Source organism: Carassius carassius, chromosome 15 (genome assembly GCF_963082965.1).
Source record: "Carassius carassius chromosome 15, fCarCar2.1, whole genome shotgun sequence".
Taxonomy (NCBI): domain Eukaryota; kingdom Metazoa; phylum Chordata; class Actinopteri; order Cypriniformes; family Cyprinidae; genus Carassius; species Carassius carassius.
Genome location: NC_081769.1, coordinates 24,517,423 through 24,535,664, shown reverse-complemented (window position 1 = coordinate 24,535,664; position 18,242 = coordinate 24,517,423). Strand labels below are relative to the sequence as shown.

General features: G+C 40.5%; 1 protein-coding gene across 1 annotated transcript in view; it reads right to left on the bottom strand.

Moving 5' to 3' along the window:
• fhl3a (four and a half LIM domains 3a) overlaps nt 1-14,409 on the bottom strand; it is a 44,867-nt gene extending 30,458 nt beyond the window's left edge. The window contains exon 1 of the mRNA XM_059568154.1: nt 14,254-14,409. The gene's annotated coding sequence lies outside the window, so the exon portion shown is untranslated. The remainder of the gene's footprint in view (nt 1-14,253) is intronic.
• Between the last annotated feature and the right edge of the window lie 3,833 nt (nt 14,410-18,242).

Genomic DNA, 18,242 nt, shown 5'->3' with positions numbered 1-18,242 from the left:
TATGACACAAACAGTTATCTGCATTTTTAATGCAAGGCACAGATTTATTTTGTCCTGCCTGTTTACAAACCGAATATGTCTACACTCATATCCAAGTGCATTTGACCATTCACACATGCATCTGCATTGCACTACCAGATTTCTCCATGATGCAAGTATTTTGCAGCTGTTTACTTAAGAGGGAAACACTCTCGCACAGCTGTGCATCACATAAACATCAGCATAAATTGGAGAGGAAGAGACAAAAAATTTCAGAAATGATCCTAGTGAGCACATCTTATTTAAATGCATTTCATTGCAGTGTGCTCCGTAGGTTAGCAAAAACGAGCCGGTTCATCCTGCTCCATAAAAGATTATGATGGCTCGTATGATGTCAAAGTCAAGGTCTGTTTAGAAGCCCAAAAGTAACCAAAATGAGTCATTCATCATCACGAAATGGAAACACTTGATTCAGATTTCCTCTCATCTGAAATGATGTCAGCCATTTGCTCTCATCTCTTACAGATGTGGAGGCTAATTAAGCATTGGGAAGTGATCAGCACTTACAATCCAGACTTGGCACTCTATAATGTGCTTAAATGTGGATCTGTGCATATGTGTGCTTGGGTTCAGATAAGTCCTGTGCAAAAAACAGGAACTGTGTGGTGGTGAATTGCACGTGTAAGATGTAATGATTGTGATTAATCTTTTTAAATGGCTTGTTGGAGAATTAATGGTTCCTCTTAGCGATTCCAGGCCAAGTAAAAAGCTAAGCAGATGGGCCACTGTCTCTGATTCACAACCAGTGGTTTCAAATCCAAATATTAGTTTTAATTTTTTCCTACACTGTACATCTAGTTTATTATTCTCTTAATGCTTCTGTGCTTTTACCACTGAAGAGCCAGCAGAGCATTTACTGGATCAAATTGACCCTACGTGACAAATTACAACTCAAGAGTTACATTTTTCTGTTTGTAACTGGGCATGTGTAAAAGACATGGTGACAGTAAAAGTATTTTAAATTGCCCTGTAGAGATTCTTTTGATGAATGATTATTTGGCCAGTTGTGTCCTTTGTTTAATGGAACATATGCTGTAGGCTTTTAACATTTGAAAATAAAAGTATATGTTTTAAAAAGAAAATTTCACATTTATAATGCAAGATTGCAAGATAAGACACTTAATATTTAAACCCTAAATCTGATGTCCAACAACAACTATTAAGTTACTACTAAGTTTAATGGCAACAGCATCATTAAATAATTTACTTGCATTCATGTGGATGTTGCATTAAGAATTTTAAGTCCAATTTAAGTGCTGCAACTTTAATATAAAGTGCTTGTTACACTGTACATATTATTTTCATATTTTACATTCAAAATGTAATTTTTAATTAAATGTTTCTTCATTTGTGAAGTTTCACAATTCTACCTTTGAGTAAAAATGGTAAATCCCATTCCAGTTTTTTTCAGTACACTTGTTTTCTTAATCCATTTCACTTTGTGACTTCTAAATGTTTTTTCCTCTTAGAAATGTGTTTTTAAATACTTAAAACTGATGTCACTGATAAAGGTTCTCCATGTGGAGTGCAAAGAACTGACTAATGTCATCAAGACAGAGAGGGTGGCACAACAGATGGAACATTAGAAAACGGTTTGATTTATCAGCAAGAATAAATCAAGTCAAAATAATCAGTCTGCAGGACAGATGTTTGAACCATAAGTTTCCAGCATGTGGTGTGTCACCGTCAGATGGAGAACAACTCCAAGCCATAAAGACGAAGAGAGCAGTTTGTATCAACCTACATCCCTATTCACTATTTAAAATGTGCTATTTATGTTCAGGCAAAATATGCTTTTTCATTACTACGTCGCATTGGCAATATGTAAATCTAGATTTTTATTTTAGATATCCCATGTTTATTTTTATTTTTTTGATGCATTTTATGAAATTATACTGTTGATTACTTTGTGTTATAATAATTAAAATAATGATATATATATATATATATATATTATATTATATTATATTATATTTGATAATGCATTGTGATTTCTACAGCTTTGCTCCATGGCTTTGGTTTTCCAACATCCCTAAACTACAGATTTTATTTGCACTGGATCCAGATTTTACAGGGAACTCCCTGCTGCTATACAAATATTTCATTCTGATTCTGATAGCATGTTACAGTAAGTTTGAGGGTCATAGCTTGCCTAGAATGCCAACCAGACACGTTTTATGTGACTGTTACAAGTACGGACCAGTGTTTACGTTCCAATGTGGGTATTCATTGTTAGGTTGAATGCATCTCTCTGACAGATTTGGGAAATTTCCCTATTGGGAGTTGGTGATAAGTGTGCGAGACAAGGAGTGAAAGAACCCAACCCTGTGACCGGACTGCTTACAGTGTCTGTCTATTACAGCCCGCACCTCTAGGGTGAGCGAATTCCTGGATCTGTACAGAGGTGTGTGTCAAAAGGTGAATCAGGGACTGTGGCTGGGTGACAGAAGAGTGTGGATGGACAGACTGCACAGTAACATCTGTTGTTTGTGATACAGCTGGTATGACAGACATAAGCATTGACCATTAGAAAAATGGCAGTTGCTTAATCTGTGTAACCCACAGACGTTTACTGATGCAACTCATGCATACAGACACATGCCATCTGGCATTGCTAATCACACTTCTAAGGTCTGAAGTTTTGAATGCCTGCTTATAATGGGAATTGCAAGGACTTTAATGATTCACAGTCTGGTTCCATTAATTCTTTATTTAGCATATTTGACAAAGGCCTATTTGGGGAAAAACAAATGCAATTCAATTTTCAAATTATGAGATATTGTTCATAATTAATGTAAAACGAATTATTAAAAATTTTGTTTACACAGACTTTTTCATTGAATTTTTGCAGTATTATAAATTGCAACATAAATAGAATCAAACAACTGGACATAACTATATTATTTCAAATCCTAAAATAAAAAAGGCAACATGTCCTCATTCATTCATTTGTATAAAATACTACTGACAAAACTACTGATTTAAGTCTCCCAAGCCTTTAAGCATCAAAATGCAATTTAATTTTTTTAATATAACCCACTCATAAGGTTTTTTTTTTTCAGAAATAGAACTACACTAGTTACACATGTAAGTTCCTCTTCAGGAACTCGAGCTGCGTCGAGAACGAATGGGCAACGCGTCCAGCGTGACGTCTCTGAATAACGTGTATAATCAGTCCAATGGAAGGGCGAGACGTCATAGGCGGGTGACGTCAGAGACCAGGAAGCATAAAAGAATGAGCGGCAAAGCCGTTAATCAGCCTTGTGTCTTCAGCAACCGCTCTGTGTGTGTGTGTCAGTCGCTATCTGTTTGTGAGTCTTATTTAGTGTCGTTTGTCCACTGAAAAACTCCATTGTCAAAGCTACAATCAAGAGAAATTTTGGGCAAGAGCAGGCAGCGTTCAGGCTGTGTGTTTTCCCAGCCAAAAAAAGGTAGGGACACACGCAGCTCGTTTGTTGTCTGCTTGAGAGTGAAGCGTGCAGTGTCAGCTCTCGAGGGAGTTGACGGCTGCGATGCGAGCCTTTGCTTCACTCTCAGAAGGCTCTCTTTGAGGAGAGAGCTTTCACTGGTTTTTCTCGCAGTGCTAGCCCCGCTTTCGCCAAGGCGGAGTGGTGGTTGTGCTCACGGGATTCGCGTTCGGATCTGCTGGAAGGAATGTAAGACGAGCAAGTCCCTATCTTCTTTCTTAGCCACCAGATCTGGCGCCCGCTCTCGGTGGTCGGAAGCCCGCGTTTGCAGTACTTTCTCCCCGGTGAGAGGGCACGATGCGCTGCATCCCCGTACCCGCAGTGCTTAAAACCGCATCCGACCCGTTTTCCGACCGCAGCACTAATTAAAATCTGCACCCGACCCGACCCGCTTAAAATAGAACCGACACCCGACCCACACCCGAAATCAAATCAGTTAAGCCAATCACATTAGACACACTTTTTTCGAATTTTATTGCCAGGTCATAGAGAAGTTATTTATGGAAAACTCTTTTTAAAAGATATTCGTTTTTTATACATTTTATCTTAATTTTGATCAATGTTTTATCAATCAATTGCCCGTATTTAATTAATAAGAAGCAAATATATAGCAGACAATGTAATAACCTTAGTGTAATTGACAGAATTACTAAAAAATATTTTGCTACCTAAAAGTTAAATATTTTTTGTGTCACGCATGCATGCATGTCTATTTCCCTCTTATTAAATATAAAACGCATGTGGACTGATATTTTTCCAATGTCTGGACTCCTTTATTAATGGAGTAGGCTATATAAACAGACGTTTCAATATATTGGTATTAAATGCATTTTCTGAAAATTTATATTTCACGTTTTTACTGCAAATGTCGAAATACGTGCTCTTTGGTCCATCAGTGCTTGAGTCACTGATCATATTAGAATAAAATATCTCATAATAAAATACTAAATTGACTGATTTATGAATGTATATGCATAGTTCTCATCAGTCGGAAATACAGATAAACGCTTTCATTTGTTGTATTTTTGATCCTGAAAGAAAACAGAACAACAAAAGAGCGAATCATACCAGGGTGCTTCAAGACGAACGGTTCACAGCTGAGCATCGCGAGAGGCGGATCTGCGCCAGAGCGCACATGTGAATGAGCTGCACAAAGTCATTTTCAGATGCAATTTAAAAAAACAACAACAACCCTGGATAGCCTAGATTAGGCCCATATTCACAAATGTGTTAGCTATGGAATGAAATATCTGATATGCCGATTGTCAAATACATGCAAGTGGAAGTGTATTGTTGTTTAAACACCTTTATAACGATCGCGTTAGTTGAGCTGAATGCGCGATATAATTTTACGACACAAATTTTGAAATAGGCTTAAATCAAACACATTTTAATTTAGATTCTGTATAATATATATATATATATATATATATATATATATATATATATAAACGGAAAACAAAAACAACGAAAAAAAAAAAGCTGGCTGATCTTTTACGTCTGTAAACTAATGACTTATGCAGCCGTTCGCGCGATTGTGATTTTTTTTTTTTAAGTGGAACGTAGGCCTATTTTTACGTTTGCTCGTGACTGTTTTGAACCCGTGTTTAGACCCGTGTTTCCCCTGTGTCCGACCCGACCCGCATCCGACACAGTTGGATATTTTTCACCCGTTTCAGACAAATTTGCGGGTCACCCGAACCCGTGCAGGACTCTAGTGACCGCGATAGCGGGAATCGCACATGATCTGGCGAACGGTGTGGAGACGGCTCGTCCTATCTCCACCCGTGTTTACTAGATTTAGAGCTCATTCTCGAGGCTTGGAAACCAGTGCTGCGGTTTCTTCACCCTCTGAGACAGCTCGCTGCAGCATCCATCTTTCTCTGAGAAGATTGATGTTGTTTGTGTGACTGAGTAGCATAAAAAAAATTTAAAAAAATAAAATAAAAAAATATATGTATATATATATAAAAAGACATGCCCGCTGCCGAGGCAACGCGTGTATTACATTGTATCATTTTTATGTGAGCTTTTCTACACCAGACCGTGTTGACTAGTCTGGTTGCTGACTACATTTAATTCTAAGGAATAAAATGACATATTTATCTGACTATGTGAAGTTAGATGTACAGGGGCTCTAGGGATGTGATTTCTTGTGTGAGAACACGTGTGCACCGCTCTTCCTCTGAGGAGGTTGAGGCGGTCAGGGGCTGCTGGGCGGAGCAGTCCCAACCGTGTTCCAGCCCCTCGTGCCGGGGATGTCACTTTTATACTCCGCAGACGCTAGAGTCAAAGTGGCGCTCCCAGGCCGAAGGCTTCTAGTGGAAAGCAGTTCTACGGACCGTTGTTTTCGCTGGATAGCCTTCATCATAACGTCCTGATGCCTAGGCCTAGGACGTTTTGAGGGCCATCACCCTCTGAGGAAGAGTGGTGTACACCGCATTACATGGTGCCCGTCTCTCCTCAGTGCCCTCAGGAGATCGTTCTGCCAACCCTGCCGGTGTTCCAGGGCGCAGCGATCTCCGGCGAGCGCTTCTCTCAGTTACCGCCCAGAAACGTAGCGGTGCTGAGAGGCTCGCTACCTCTACGGAGGTCTCTAGAGCAGCTAGTATGGTCGTCCCCTGCCGGTCCACCGCTTCAGGGCACGGAGCTAGTGGCTCTAGGCGCACCAGAGGCCAGTCTCGTGAGACTGGTTCCCTTAGGAGGTCACATGGCGGTGTGGGAGCCCCTGCCAAGTGTACTTCACGCCCCAAACAGGCTCTGGTCTAGTCTTCCTAGCAGACGATGTGAGTCTGAGGACCGTCGTTTTTAGGTGACTTCAGCTACGAGAGTCCTGATGCTGCGGCTCAGGACCTCGGAGGGCAGGCCCCTCTGGGGAAGAGCGGTGTACACCGCATTACACGGTGCCCGTCTCTCCTCAGTGCCCTCAGGAGATCGATCTGCCAACCCTGCCGGTGTTCCAGGGCACAGCGGTCTCCAGCGAGCGCTTCTCTCAGTTACCGCCCGGAAACGTAACAGTGCTAAGAGGCTCACGACCTCCTGGGAGGTTTCCAGAGCAGCTAGTTCGGCCGTCTCCTGCCTGTGCGCCGCTTCAGGGCACCGAGCTAATTGCTCTGATGCAACCAGATCAGTCTTGAGAGGCTGATTCCCTTAGTAGACTATTTTGCAGCGTGAAAACTACTGCCAAATGTGTCTCAGTGGGTCCTGCACACTGTAGTGAGAGGCCACAGAATCCAGTTCTGGTGGGCCCCAAGCAGGCTCTGGTAATGGAACAGAAGTAGACTCTCTCTGAGGATGGAGACCATCGAGGTGGTCCCTCCTTGGGTTGCAGAGTCCGGGTCCTACAGCCGGTACTTCACTGTTCCGAGGAAGGATGAGCTTATGTGTCCTTTTCTAGATCTGTGCTTTTTGAACCTCTCAGTCAGGGGACTGAAGTTTAGCACGCCTGCACAGGCCAAGTCCGAGGACTGGTGTGTCACGATCTATCAAAAGATGCACTTATCTCCATCCTTCTTCATAGGAAGTTCCTGAGGTTTGCTTTTGGGGGCAAAAGCCTACCAATACGGATCTTCCACTGGCCTTGCACTCTCACCCCACACTTTCACGACTCAACCACATTGACGATTGGTTGATATCAGCTCAATCAGAGCAGATGACGGTTCGGCACCGAGGTGTCGTTCTCGCTCACATGAAAGAGCTGGGGTTAAGACTTAATGCCAAGAAAGCTCTCGAGGGAGTTGACGGCTGCGATGCGAGCCTTTGCTTCACTCTCAGAAGGCTCTCTTTGAGGAGAGAGCTTTCACTGGTTTTTCTCGCAGTGCTAGCCCCGCTTTCGCCAAGGCGGAGTGGTGGTTGTGCTCACGGGATTCGCGTTCGGATCTGCTGGAAGGAATGTAAGACGAGCAAGTCCCTATCTTCTTTCTTAGCCACCAGATCTGGCGCCCGCTCTCGGTGGTCGGAAGCCCGCGTTTGCAGTACTTTCTCCCCGGTGAGAGGGCACGATGCGCTGCATCCCCGTACCCGCAGTGCTTAAAACCGCATCCGACCCGTTTTCCGACCGCAGCACTAATTAAAATCCGCACCCGACCCGACCCGCTTAAAATAGAACCGACACCCGACCCACACCCGGAATCAAATCAGTTAAGCCAATCACATTAGACACACTTTTTTCGAATTTTATTGCCAGGTCATACAGAAGTTATTTATGGAAAACTCTTTTTAAAAGATATTCGTTTTTTATACATTTTATCTTAATTTTGATCAATGTTTTATCAATCAATTGCCCGTATTTAATTAATAAGAAGCAAATATATAGCAGACAATGTAATAACCTTAGTGTAATTGACAGAATTACTAAAAAATATTTTGCTACCTAAAAGTTAAATATTTTTTGTGTCACGCATGCATGCATGTCTATTTCCCTCTTATTAAATATAAAACGCATGTGGACTGATATTTTTCCAATGTCTGGACTCCTTTATTAATGGAGTAGGCTATATAAACAGACGTTTCAATATATTGGTATTAAATGCATTTTCTGAAAATTTATATTTCACGTTGTGAAAGTGTGCTTTCTCCAGTTCAGAGAACCACTTATCTGGGCATGATGTGGGATTCGACCACGATGCAGGCACGTATGTCACCTGCTCAGATCGAGTCGATCCTCACTGCAGTCGTGAGAGTGAGAGAAGGCCGGTCACTCACTGTCAAGCAGTCACGGAGATTGCTGGGTCTGATGGCAGCTGCGTCCAACGTGAATACTATTGGCCTGCTGTACATGAGACCCCTACAGTGGTGGCTCAAGACCAAGGGGTTCTCCCTGAGGGGAAACCCACTTCGCATGCTAAAGGTCACGCGGCGCTGCCTACGTGCCTTAGATATGTGGAGGAAGCCTTGGTTCTTGTTCCAGGGCCCGGTGCTGGGAGCTCCTTGTCGCCGTGTGATGCTAGCGACGGACGCATCCCTCACCGGCTGGGGTGCGGTCATGAGTGGCCACCCTGCCCGTGGTCTGTGGAGTGGTCGCCATCTGACATGGCACATCAACTGCCTGGAGATGCTGGCCGTGCTTCGTGCACTTCGTTATTTTCTCCCAGACCTAAGAGGTCACCATGTGTTGGTGCGCACCGACAACACAGCGGTGGTCTCTTACATCAACCACCAAGGAGGTCTGCACTCACGCCGTTTATACAACTAGCGTACCAGATCCTTGTGTAGGCCCAGGATGAATTCCTCTCGCTCAGAGCAGTTCACATTCCTGGGCATCTTAATATGGGCCCGGGGAATGGCGGCTTCACACTGAGGTGATGAAGCAGAGTTGGAGATGTTGGCCAGACTCGGGTGGATCTGTTTGCGACTCGAGAGACATCGCACTGTCCCCTCTGGCTTCCTCTGACTCATCCAGCTCCACTGGGGCTAGACGCCGTGGTACAGACATGGCCGAGGCTTCATCTGTACATTTTTCCCCCAATTGCTATGCTCTCGGGAGTTCTGGAGAGAGTGCGCCGGGACAGAGTCCGGCTGCTGTTAGTAGCCCCATTCTGGATGGGCCGGGTATGGTTCCTGGGCCTGATTTCTCTTTTTGACGGCACTCCATGGGAGGTTCCCGTCAGGAGAGATCTCCTCTCGCAGGCGGAGGGTGCGCCCCTGCATGGAGCTTAGAGGCTGTAGGTGTTGTCTCTGAGGAGGCACAACTCTTAGCTTCCGGTCTTTCAACCGAGGTTGTAAGACCGTTCTCCAATCCAGAGCTCCCTCAATGAGGAAACTGTATGCCTTGAAGAGGAAGCTTTTCACTTCTTGGTGCAGAGACCGCCAGCTCGACCCAGTTAACTGCCCGGATGGTACAGTGCTGGAGTTCCTGCAGGCTCTCCGCAGGGTTGACCCACTCCACCCTGAAGGTCTACGTGGCGGCCATGGTGGCCTACCGCGCCCCTCTCGGTGGCCAATCAGTGGGCAGAAACCCTCTGGTTACATGTTTCCTCCATGGTGCTCTGAGGCTGAGGCCTCCGGCCAGAAGAAGCTTATGCTAAGCGGTGATCAGGATGTTATCCTAAGCCTCGAGTCCTCTGATCTCCCCTCTCCTGGGGTCAAGACTCACTCCTTCTGAAGTTTGGCCATTGGACGGGTTGTCCCCGAATTCTGTCAGGCTCCTTCTCTTGCTTTAGCTGTGCTCTTCCACACTAGGCAGAGATTTGAAAGTCTGGCGGCGTGGGCATTCTCGTTCCCCATTCGTTCTCGACGCAGCTCGAGTTCCTGAAGAGGAACGTCTAAGGTTACGTATGTAACCCTGGTTCCTTGAAGGAACGAGACGCTGCATCGCAGTGCCACACTTCCGGCATCTCTGGCCGGCGCTTGCTTCATCCTTTGAGGCTGATTAACGGCTTCGCCGCTCATGCTTTTATGCTTCCTGGTCTCTGACGTCACCCGCCTATGACGTCCCCCTTCCATTGGACTGATTATACACGTTATTCAGAGACGTCACGCTGGACGTGTTCCCCATTCGTTCTCGACGCAGCGTCTCGTTCCTTCGAGGAACCAGGGTTACATACGTAACCTTAGACGGTTTTGATTCACTAAAACAAATCTGCTCAATATGAGTCATTTATTTGAGAATCAGACTAGTTGCCCATAATTTTAATTCACTATTGATCTGATTCATCATTTGTTTGTGATTTGAATTATATTATTTGAAGTCTATGGTTTTAATTCACTAAATCAAAGAGTAATAAGAGTCAGTTGTTCGGAAATCAGACTACATTGATTGCGCTATATATGTTCAGCACTATAAATTAATTAACAGTATTGCGGCAACACTGAATAGTAGTGCAGGAAACAGTGTCACAGTATTGTAATACTATATTCCATTCAAATCAGCAGGATAACTGAAAAAAAGTCTGAGAATCGTTATCGGAATGGGTTCTGTTAACGTTTCTCGCTCAATTTTTATTTAATTTTTTTACAAAATGGAAAAAGATTTGTTTTTTTAAAGCCAGATATTATAGTCTACCAGAAGGAGTTTAACCAGCTGAATCTTGACCCAAGACAACAAGTGGCTCAGAGCAAGGCACTAACCATCCATGAAGGACAATAAGGACTGCGAGAGGAAGAGGGGAAAGGTAAATAAACAGTACAAGCCAGCAGATAGCACACCGAGCAAGGGGTTGCGTCTCTTGGGGCCCAGGCTGTGAGGATCTGATTTCATCCATTCTTTCTCCTCTGTCTGGGAGGAAGCCACCATCTCACTGGATCACAGATGCACCTGGAGTCCCCCGCAGGAAACTCCCAGTTACTTCCCTTAATTCAAAGTTAACCCTCCAAACAACAGTTATATGTCCCCTATGAGCGATTTTAAAAAATGTGGCAGTAGTACACAAAAGGTCTGAATCCTTTTTCGCACAGCAAGATTTTCGCACAGCGAGCTTGTGTGGGATGGTCCCAGAGTTGATACAATAACTCATGATGATGTAAAGAAGACAGTAAACATAGTGTACTGCTATGTGTTGTCCAATTCAAGTGATCTGAATTCACATTGCTTCATCTGGCACTCTTTTTAGAGATGAATTAAAGGGTTTATTGTCTCTGGCTTGGCGTTATCTTACACATTTGACTACAGAGAAGCTTTATTGATGGACAGATGTTCAGTCCAGTTGATTTGCATATGGACGGTCTGATAAATGTTTATGGCTTGGGCACACATGTACGCTCTTTCTGTGTGTTGTGCTGTGACTTGTGAATGGACAACTACTTTCTGTGTGTTTCGTGACCAAACAAGAGGCAGTTTTTGAAAAGAATACCACACTATACAATAGTATGTATAGTGAGAACAATATGCCATTTTTTTTGCATAACATGTAACTGCAGTTTTCAACAGAGCTCACTTTATGGGAAACTTGTCATAAAATGCATTGCGCTCTGTCCCATCACTGATGAACAACAGTCTCTGCGTAAGATAAAGTTTTCCGAAAACAAAGCACAGTGCTTCCAAAGAATATGGCCATGAACACACTGCAGTCACATCGCCCTGACCCAATAGGGAAAAAACAAATGCATTTTCAACCTCCTTCAGTTTCTGATGGGTATGAATATTCCAGACCAAAAAAAAAAAAAAAAAGTGCTCCGAAGATGACAAAATCACACTTTATGGACTTTTTTTGGGATTTTATGGACCTTACAGACTGCCAAAGAGTGCATGGATTTTTAACCACAAGAACACTCTTTATAAAAATAACAAACCAAATTTTGTTGCCACACTAGGACACTTCAGAAACCATGGTCCTTATAAGAGAAAGCCCTGTTGTGGTAGGTAAATAAAATACAGCCCAATTTACGAACTTGGATTTCTTTGATGGACAATACTAGGAGTTATTTACAAGCACGTTTTATGAAATGTATAGAATATGGTGGAGACAGGAAAGTCGGAATAAACAACTTTCTATATCTTTTTGAATTATATGGCTGGCCATATAAATAAAAAAATTATAGTTTAAATATGTAAATGATATAGGTAAGATTTTTTATTTATTTATAAATTTGCACAAGTCTTCTTTTATTTGAACCATTCTACATATGAATTATTTTTCAAATGTATTTTTGTCCAGCTGAAATTTTGTGATATTTTATGCATTCTTGCTGAAAAAAGTAATTTCTTTGAAAAATAATATTATTTATAATAATAATAATAATAATATTAAAACAATTGGAGTAACTGCAATATTAGATATTAATTTTAATATATAGATATTAATATATAGACATTAATTGCATATATCAATAAATGCTGAGAAAAGCCCGCAAATAAAGACACTTTGTTGTGGCAGATAAACCACTGAACACTTTTTTTTTAAAGCTGGCTTAGAAGCTAGTATATTGTAATGAATACAAAATATAATGAAACAGTGCAGTAGCATATGCAATTTTATTTATTTTGTAATTATAATTTTGTAATTATAATTAGAGTATAAAGGACTGGCATGTTAGCAAGTGTTTGGATAAAGTAATGAGTTTTATATTGCATGTGGCAATCAGTTGCTATGGAGCAGCCAGTTAACTCATTGATACTATGAGACACACTAAGGCCTCATAAAGTTTGTGGCATGTATATGAGAGGCATTGAACTTAAGTTTCAAAGGGATGATTTTGTTTCTCCTCAATCACCTCTGAACTCCCCCTCTTGGAATAATGAATGGGAATGGAATGGCAGAGGGCTGGCGGCAGACAGCATGGGAATCTGGCTCTGAGGTAAGCACTTTCAAAGGCTTCTTAATGCACCAAAAGACACAGTGATGCACCTCAAAGATCTCTCTGCTTTTTTCTCACACACACACACAAACATTTGCATGCCAGCACATGCCATACTACACTTAAAACACTCAGCACAACTCATTAAAAAACACTTCAAGGGTTAAAAACTCAATGAGTCACTGAATACTAGACAACTGACTGGCTGCCTATGCGTAGACTACAGGATGTCAGAATACAGTGGCCAGTCTCAGCAGCTGGGCTTGAAAATAAAAAAGAAAGAGGAAATGAGTAGAGGACGCAGTTCTGTTCTTCCTGTCAACTTTTCTGAACTACTCACTGCAGTTTTTGCCCTGTTGTCTCGGTCTTGTCAAGACTTTCCTTAGACAGAAAATATTGCTTAAATGGCAAATGTCTGCCAAAGGATTTTAGTCATCATCAGCGGATCGGATATACTGATAGATAAATGATTTCCACTCACCTGTTTCCAGTCACTCAAGGTGTGTCTTTATGAATCACATCACTCCCTGATATGCATAACCCATTTCCTGTTTTATGTTTAACTTAAGGTTACTTTCTATAAACACACATCACATATTATGAAATAAATCAATAAAAATGAAAACCATAAGTATTATCATTCTGAATGGGCTTCTATATTATTACCTCAGTGAACAGGGCTGTAAAAATGTGCTCTGAAGTCATTTGCACAGTGGGAACCTTACGAGGAGTTACTCAAAGTATTCACTACGCCTTGGAATGCAACGTGTTCTGGGATGAGGTGTGTTCAGAGATGAGCAATCAAGTTCCAACCTGGATCAGCTTTGACTAAACTCGGGAATATGTCAGACCCCTACGGCATGTATGCATTTGTTCTGTTTTTCTAATGGTTATCTGCACGTGTGCATTTAATTACAATGAAGACTTAAGGTCTGACTGTCAGAAAACTTACACAAATAACTGTCAAGTCGTGACACGTGTGTCAGATTCCTCTGAGAATTCTAAGTGTGTGAAGTACAAAATGTTCACCATATCATGAAACTCTGACTTGAGGCAGAGTTGAAGATCACTTAGGAATGAATGGCCTAGAATTAATTTCAATTTATACTAAAGTCCAAAATGAGAAAACTTTTAACAGGTGATGCTAGGATTTTCTTCCATGCATCTAAAATTCAATTTATACTTTTAAATAGTGTGATTAAAAACATGTATATACTTTTGCTTTATTGTTTTTCACTTTTTTTAAACGTATCTATGGAAGCTATGTAAGTGTTATGAGTTGGTCCAAAATATGATTTTACAAGTAGGCTACAGAGGAAAAACAGTGTACTTTCTAACACTTCGACAAGACATGCTTCCATAACCTGGATGAATGAAAACTTTCACAGGCGAACAAAGTCATCGATTTTTACTCTCTGGTTATGAATGAAAAACGTTTGAAAATCATTAGCTCTCTGTCATGCGAGTTTAAATTTAAATGACGGGGGGAAAGAAGTTAAGAAGTAACGCTTACCCTGTCAAAACTCTTTCAGTCTCTGTGTCGAGTGCGCTGTGGTCAGTTTAGCTGGCCTGTTTAATAGCTCTGTAGTCCTGTTGCTCCTCAGGGGTGTGCAGAAGTGTTCAGCTCCCTCTCAAAGCACCGAATGAGAGAATGCTCGCGCTTAACTCTTCCATGCGCTACTATAAAGGAAGTTGAGTGAGTCACAAGCTCCCGCCCCAATGGATGAACGGTCTTCGTTCTTTTCTGAAGGACGTTTCATTGAATGATCTTTAAATTGAGACAGTTTGCATTGTTATTTGTCTGACTTGCCGTTTGCAGTTAACATAGAGCGTAAGAGATGTCTGTCTGTAGTAAATGAAAGTAGCACAATACATAGCCTACCTGTTACTTGACACCCACATCTGAGGTGAATTATTCGTCATGACAATCAAAAACTTTTTTTTTCTTCACTCCTTAACCGCACTGGTCATGGGGGATGGATTAAGAATATGGTCAAACATATTGTCACATTTAAACTGTTTTAGAAACTTTTATCAATGGAAAGTTTTCAACTGTCTTGGATATGTCATTATTTTTGCTACTTTTCAAATGCCTTTTATGTAAATATTTTCATTTTAAAATATGAAAACCTTTTTTTAAAATCCCAGCAAGTTGCTATGGTGTGATGAATGTGAATGTGAAAATTTGAAAGAATATGAAAACGTTTTAAAATCTGATTTAATATTTAATATTAGCTGCAAAAATGTACTTTTTATTCCAAAATATTTTAAAATACCATTTGCTTTTATACCACTTGTTCACAGAATGCTATTCAAAACACTACTGTGGTTAATATTCAAATTAGTTTTGAGTAAAAGAGATGGGATGAAAATGACAGTGTGGTGGGAAAAAATCCTATCCTGCTCTCCTCTGTAATGGATGAACAAATTATTACTACATGATATTCACAAAAGTTTTCTATGAAAACACTCTTCAGGCACTTACATATGTTATTGTGTAACAAAGAGGTAAGTGTTGGATTGATATCAGTTTTCGCTATGCGGTTATGTTTGTAATGTAACACTTAAGATACACAGATACAATATAAAGAACCTCTTGATAGATTAAAGAGAGTGACTTTGTCCTTATAATTCAGGCAGCTGCAGAAAACACAAACAAAGCAATTGTTGTAAATGAAATGATGCAGTTTGTCTCCAGCCATCTCATTAGAGATTATATAACTGAAACTAAATTTGTAACTGTATCTTGAGTTGACTTGCTTGTATGATTGGCTAACAATAAACTGATTCAATGATTGTCTCAAAACAGGTATTTAGTTCCATCGTGCATGCCCTTACCAATGAGTTCATACTCAAATTCATTCAATTACACCCCTAACAAGAACAACACCTCTTGTTTTTCTCTTTAACATGGTATGATGTACCAGATGTCTGATCCTCAGAGTCAGGAATGTAATCCCATTGGGCTTTTATTACCACTCTTTAACAGTTTAAAAGAAATGTTTATCAAATTACACCAAATTTAATCAAGTGTAAACTGTGAATACCTCCACATTTTACGATAATTATTTCACTTATCCCTGAGAAAAACTAAAAAAACAGACAAGTGTGTCCTTGTCTATCATATCTTTAGATGTTTCTCATGTCTTTAGGACCTTAAAACCCTTTTTTACTGACATTTTGTACTGCCAGCTCAAAATGGGTAATGTAAATAGTGGAATGACTGTTAATTGCCCCATATCCACTCTTTACAGGGTTTTGTGGTCGAATTTTGAGAGTGAGAACCAAACATTCAAGAGAGGCCTTTTCCTGGAAGGATATAGGGTTCAGACGGTGTCGTTAAAATCCTTGGTAAAACCTGAAATTATAAGTTTTAAATCTATTAAATGGTTTGCTCTGATTTAAAGAAATACTCCTTAAAAACCTTTCCCGCTGACACAGGAGTAAAACGTGAATAAGATTTCCCAGAATGCAGGCTATCCACCATTTACAATTTGTATGAATGGAATCAAGCAAACTACATCTATTACTTGAATACGACCACTCAAAAATGAGTTGAAACCTGATTTATGAACTATGATACAGTGTAATTCATGCGGGAGCTCCTCTCGATTCGGATTAATCTCACTATTTGTGTATAGAAACCCTACATTGGTTAAGAAAGGCATTCCAAGGTCTTGAGCTCAGCTACTGGCCAGTAACATTATGTCATTTGTGTGATTTTTAAAGGCCTATATTAAAAACCAAATAGTAATATATCTGTCAAGCGAGGGCATTCCAGAAACTCCAAGCTATCATAAACCTATAACCCCTAGTTTTGCCCATTTGACATTCTGCCCTCTCTTAAACACAGGTTTGAATACTTAGTTGTTCCCTAAAGATCTTTTTTTTTTGTTGAGAAACATATAGAATCCGATAAAAATTTAGTCAGGGAAATGCTTTAAATCTCTTATTTTTGTTTCACATGCTTTACTGTGGTTTATTTTCTGTAGGAAAAGTCCATCGGGACACTTGGTTTTATATGTCTAGCATTAAGAAGTTGAAAGCCCACAAACCCTGGGTCAGTCTATGACATCATATGGAAAAAGTGACCCCATGTAAGGGTTTCCTTCTCAGAATCTGCATGTTTTGTGAATTTTTGCAAAAAATAATATTTAAACATTGCCCAGTAAAAAGAGGATAAACATGTAATATGAGGTAATACATAGAGTGAGTTTGTCCTTCTTCAGTTAAATTACAAATGAAAATACTTTTTATTTCATTTAGGTACCTCATATTAAAACTTGAGTGTTTTTTTTTTTTGGTAAGTTCCCCTGTACCTGTACAGTGCTTTGTGTGTTAAAAAAATAGTGGGAAAAGACTCGCAGCACTGGAACATGATGTTCTGTATTTCTGAGAAAAACACAGGTTTTTTTTTTTTTTTTTTTGCCAGAGGAAAAGCTGGTTGTTATTTCAAATCTGCCCTTGCTTATGTCCCATGCCCTGCATGTTTTGACACACCAAACGGCCATTTCTTCCCACTCTTTCATTCTCAGAAGACGAGCCAACCAATGGACAAACTGGACCTTTAGAGCTATAAGAGGCACACAGGTGTCTTCATCAGACTTTAGCTCCGACATTTGTCATTCTAATGGCTGAAAGCTATCCTTCTGGTTAAGTTACAAATTAGGTGTCTGGAATGGAGTAGAGCACCCTTTAAAGACCCTGCTTGAGAAACACCAAGTATTATTTGTTAGTGTTAACCAATCTCTTTGGTAGATAGAGGTTGTCATTATCATGACCAAAGTGATTTAAAGTGTCAACACACTGGCCAGGATATATAAACTAAGTGTCTCAGCACCCAAGGTTTGTTATTGAGATCTTCCCTGCCATGAGCCTGGCTATCTTTCTCATACAAAACAGCAGACAACTCCTGTGATGGATATCACTGATTAGATGGCCATATAAAGCTAATGTTGTGGTGTACGCTCATTGCCAAGGTTTCAGCTTGTTACTGGAGCTTTGTGACTTTCAGAAAGTGCAGTTTTTGAAACAAGAGTAAAAGATTGGATTTGAAAATCAAAAACAACTTTGATAGAATGAAACTTTCAAATTGTAAAGGTAGGATATGAGCGTGTATGAGGGCGTGATTGCATTGGAGGACACTGCCCTCTGCTGTCGACACTTCGTCAACATTTCTTTTATACTTCTTTTAAAATTAAGATACACGTAAATATCTGTTTTTGTTAAGGCGCCGCTTTTACACGGTTAAATAATACTGGAAAAAAGTAACTGTAGAATTATACTTTTATTAAGCAAAATATTCAATTTACGAACATTTGTATATTAATTTATCGTTTATATATTGTTCATATTCTATGCATTCTATTAATTTGAATTTCATAGTTGTTATTTTTTTATGTCTAAAATATTAATAATATTAATAATACTTTTGATCAGGATGGAAAGATAAAATCTTCGCCGCGAATCTGCTGCTGAGAAATAAGAAGTTGCTGCTAGTTG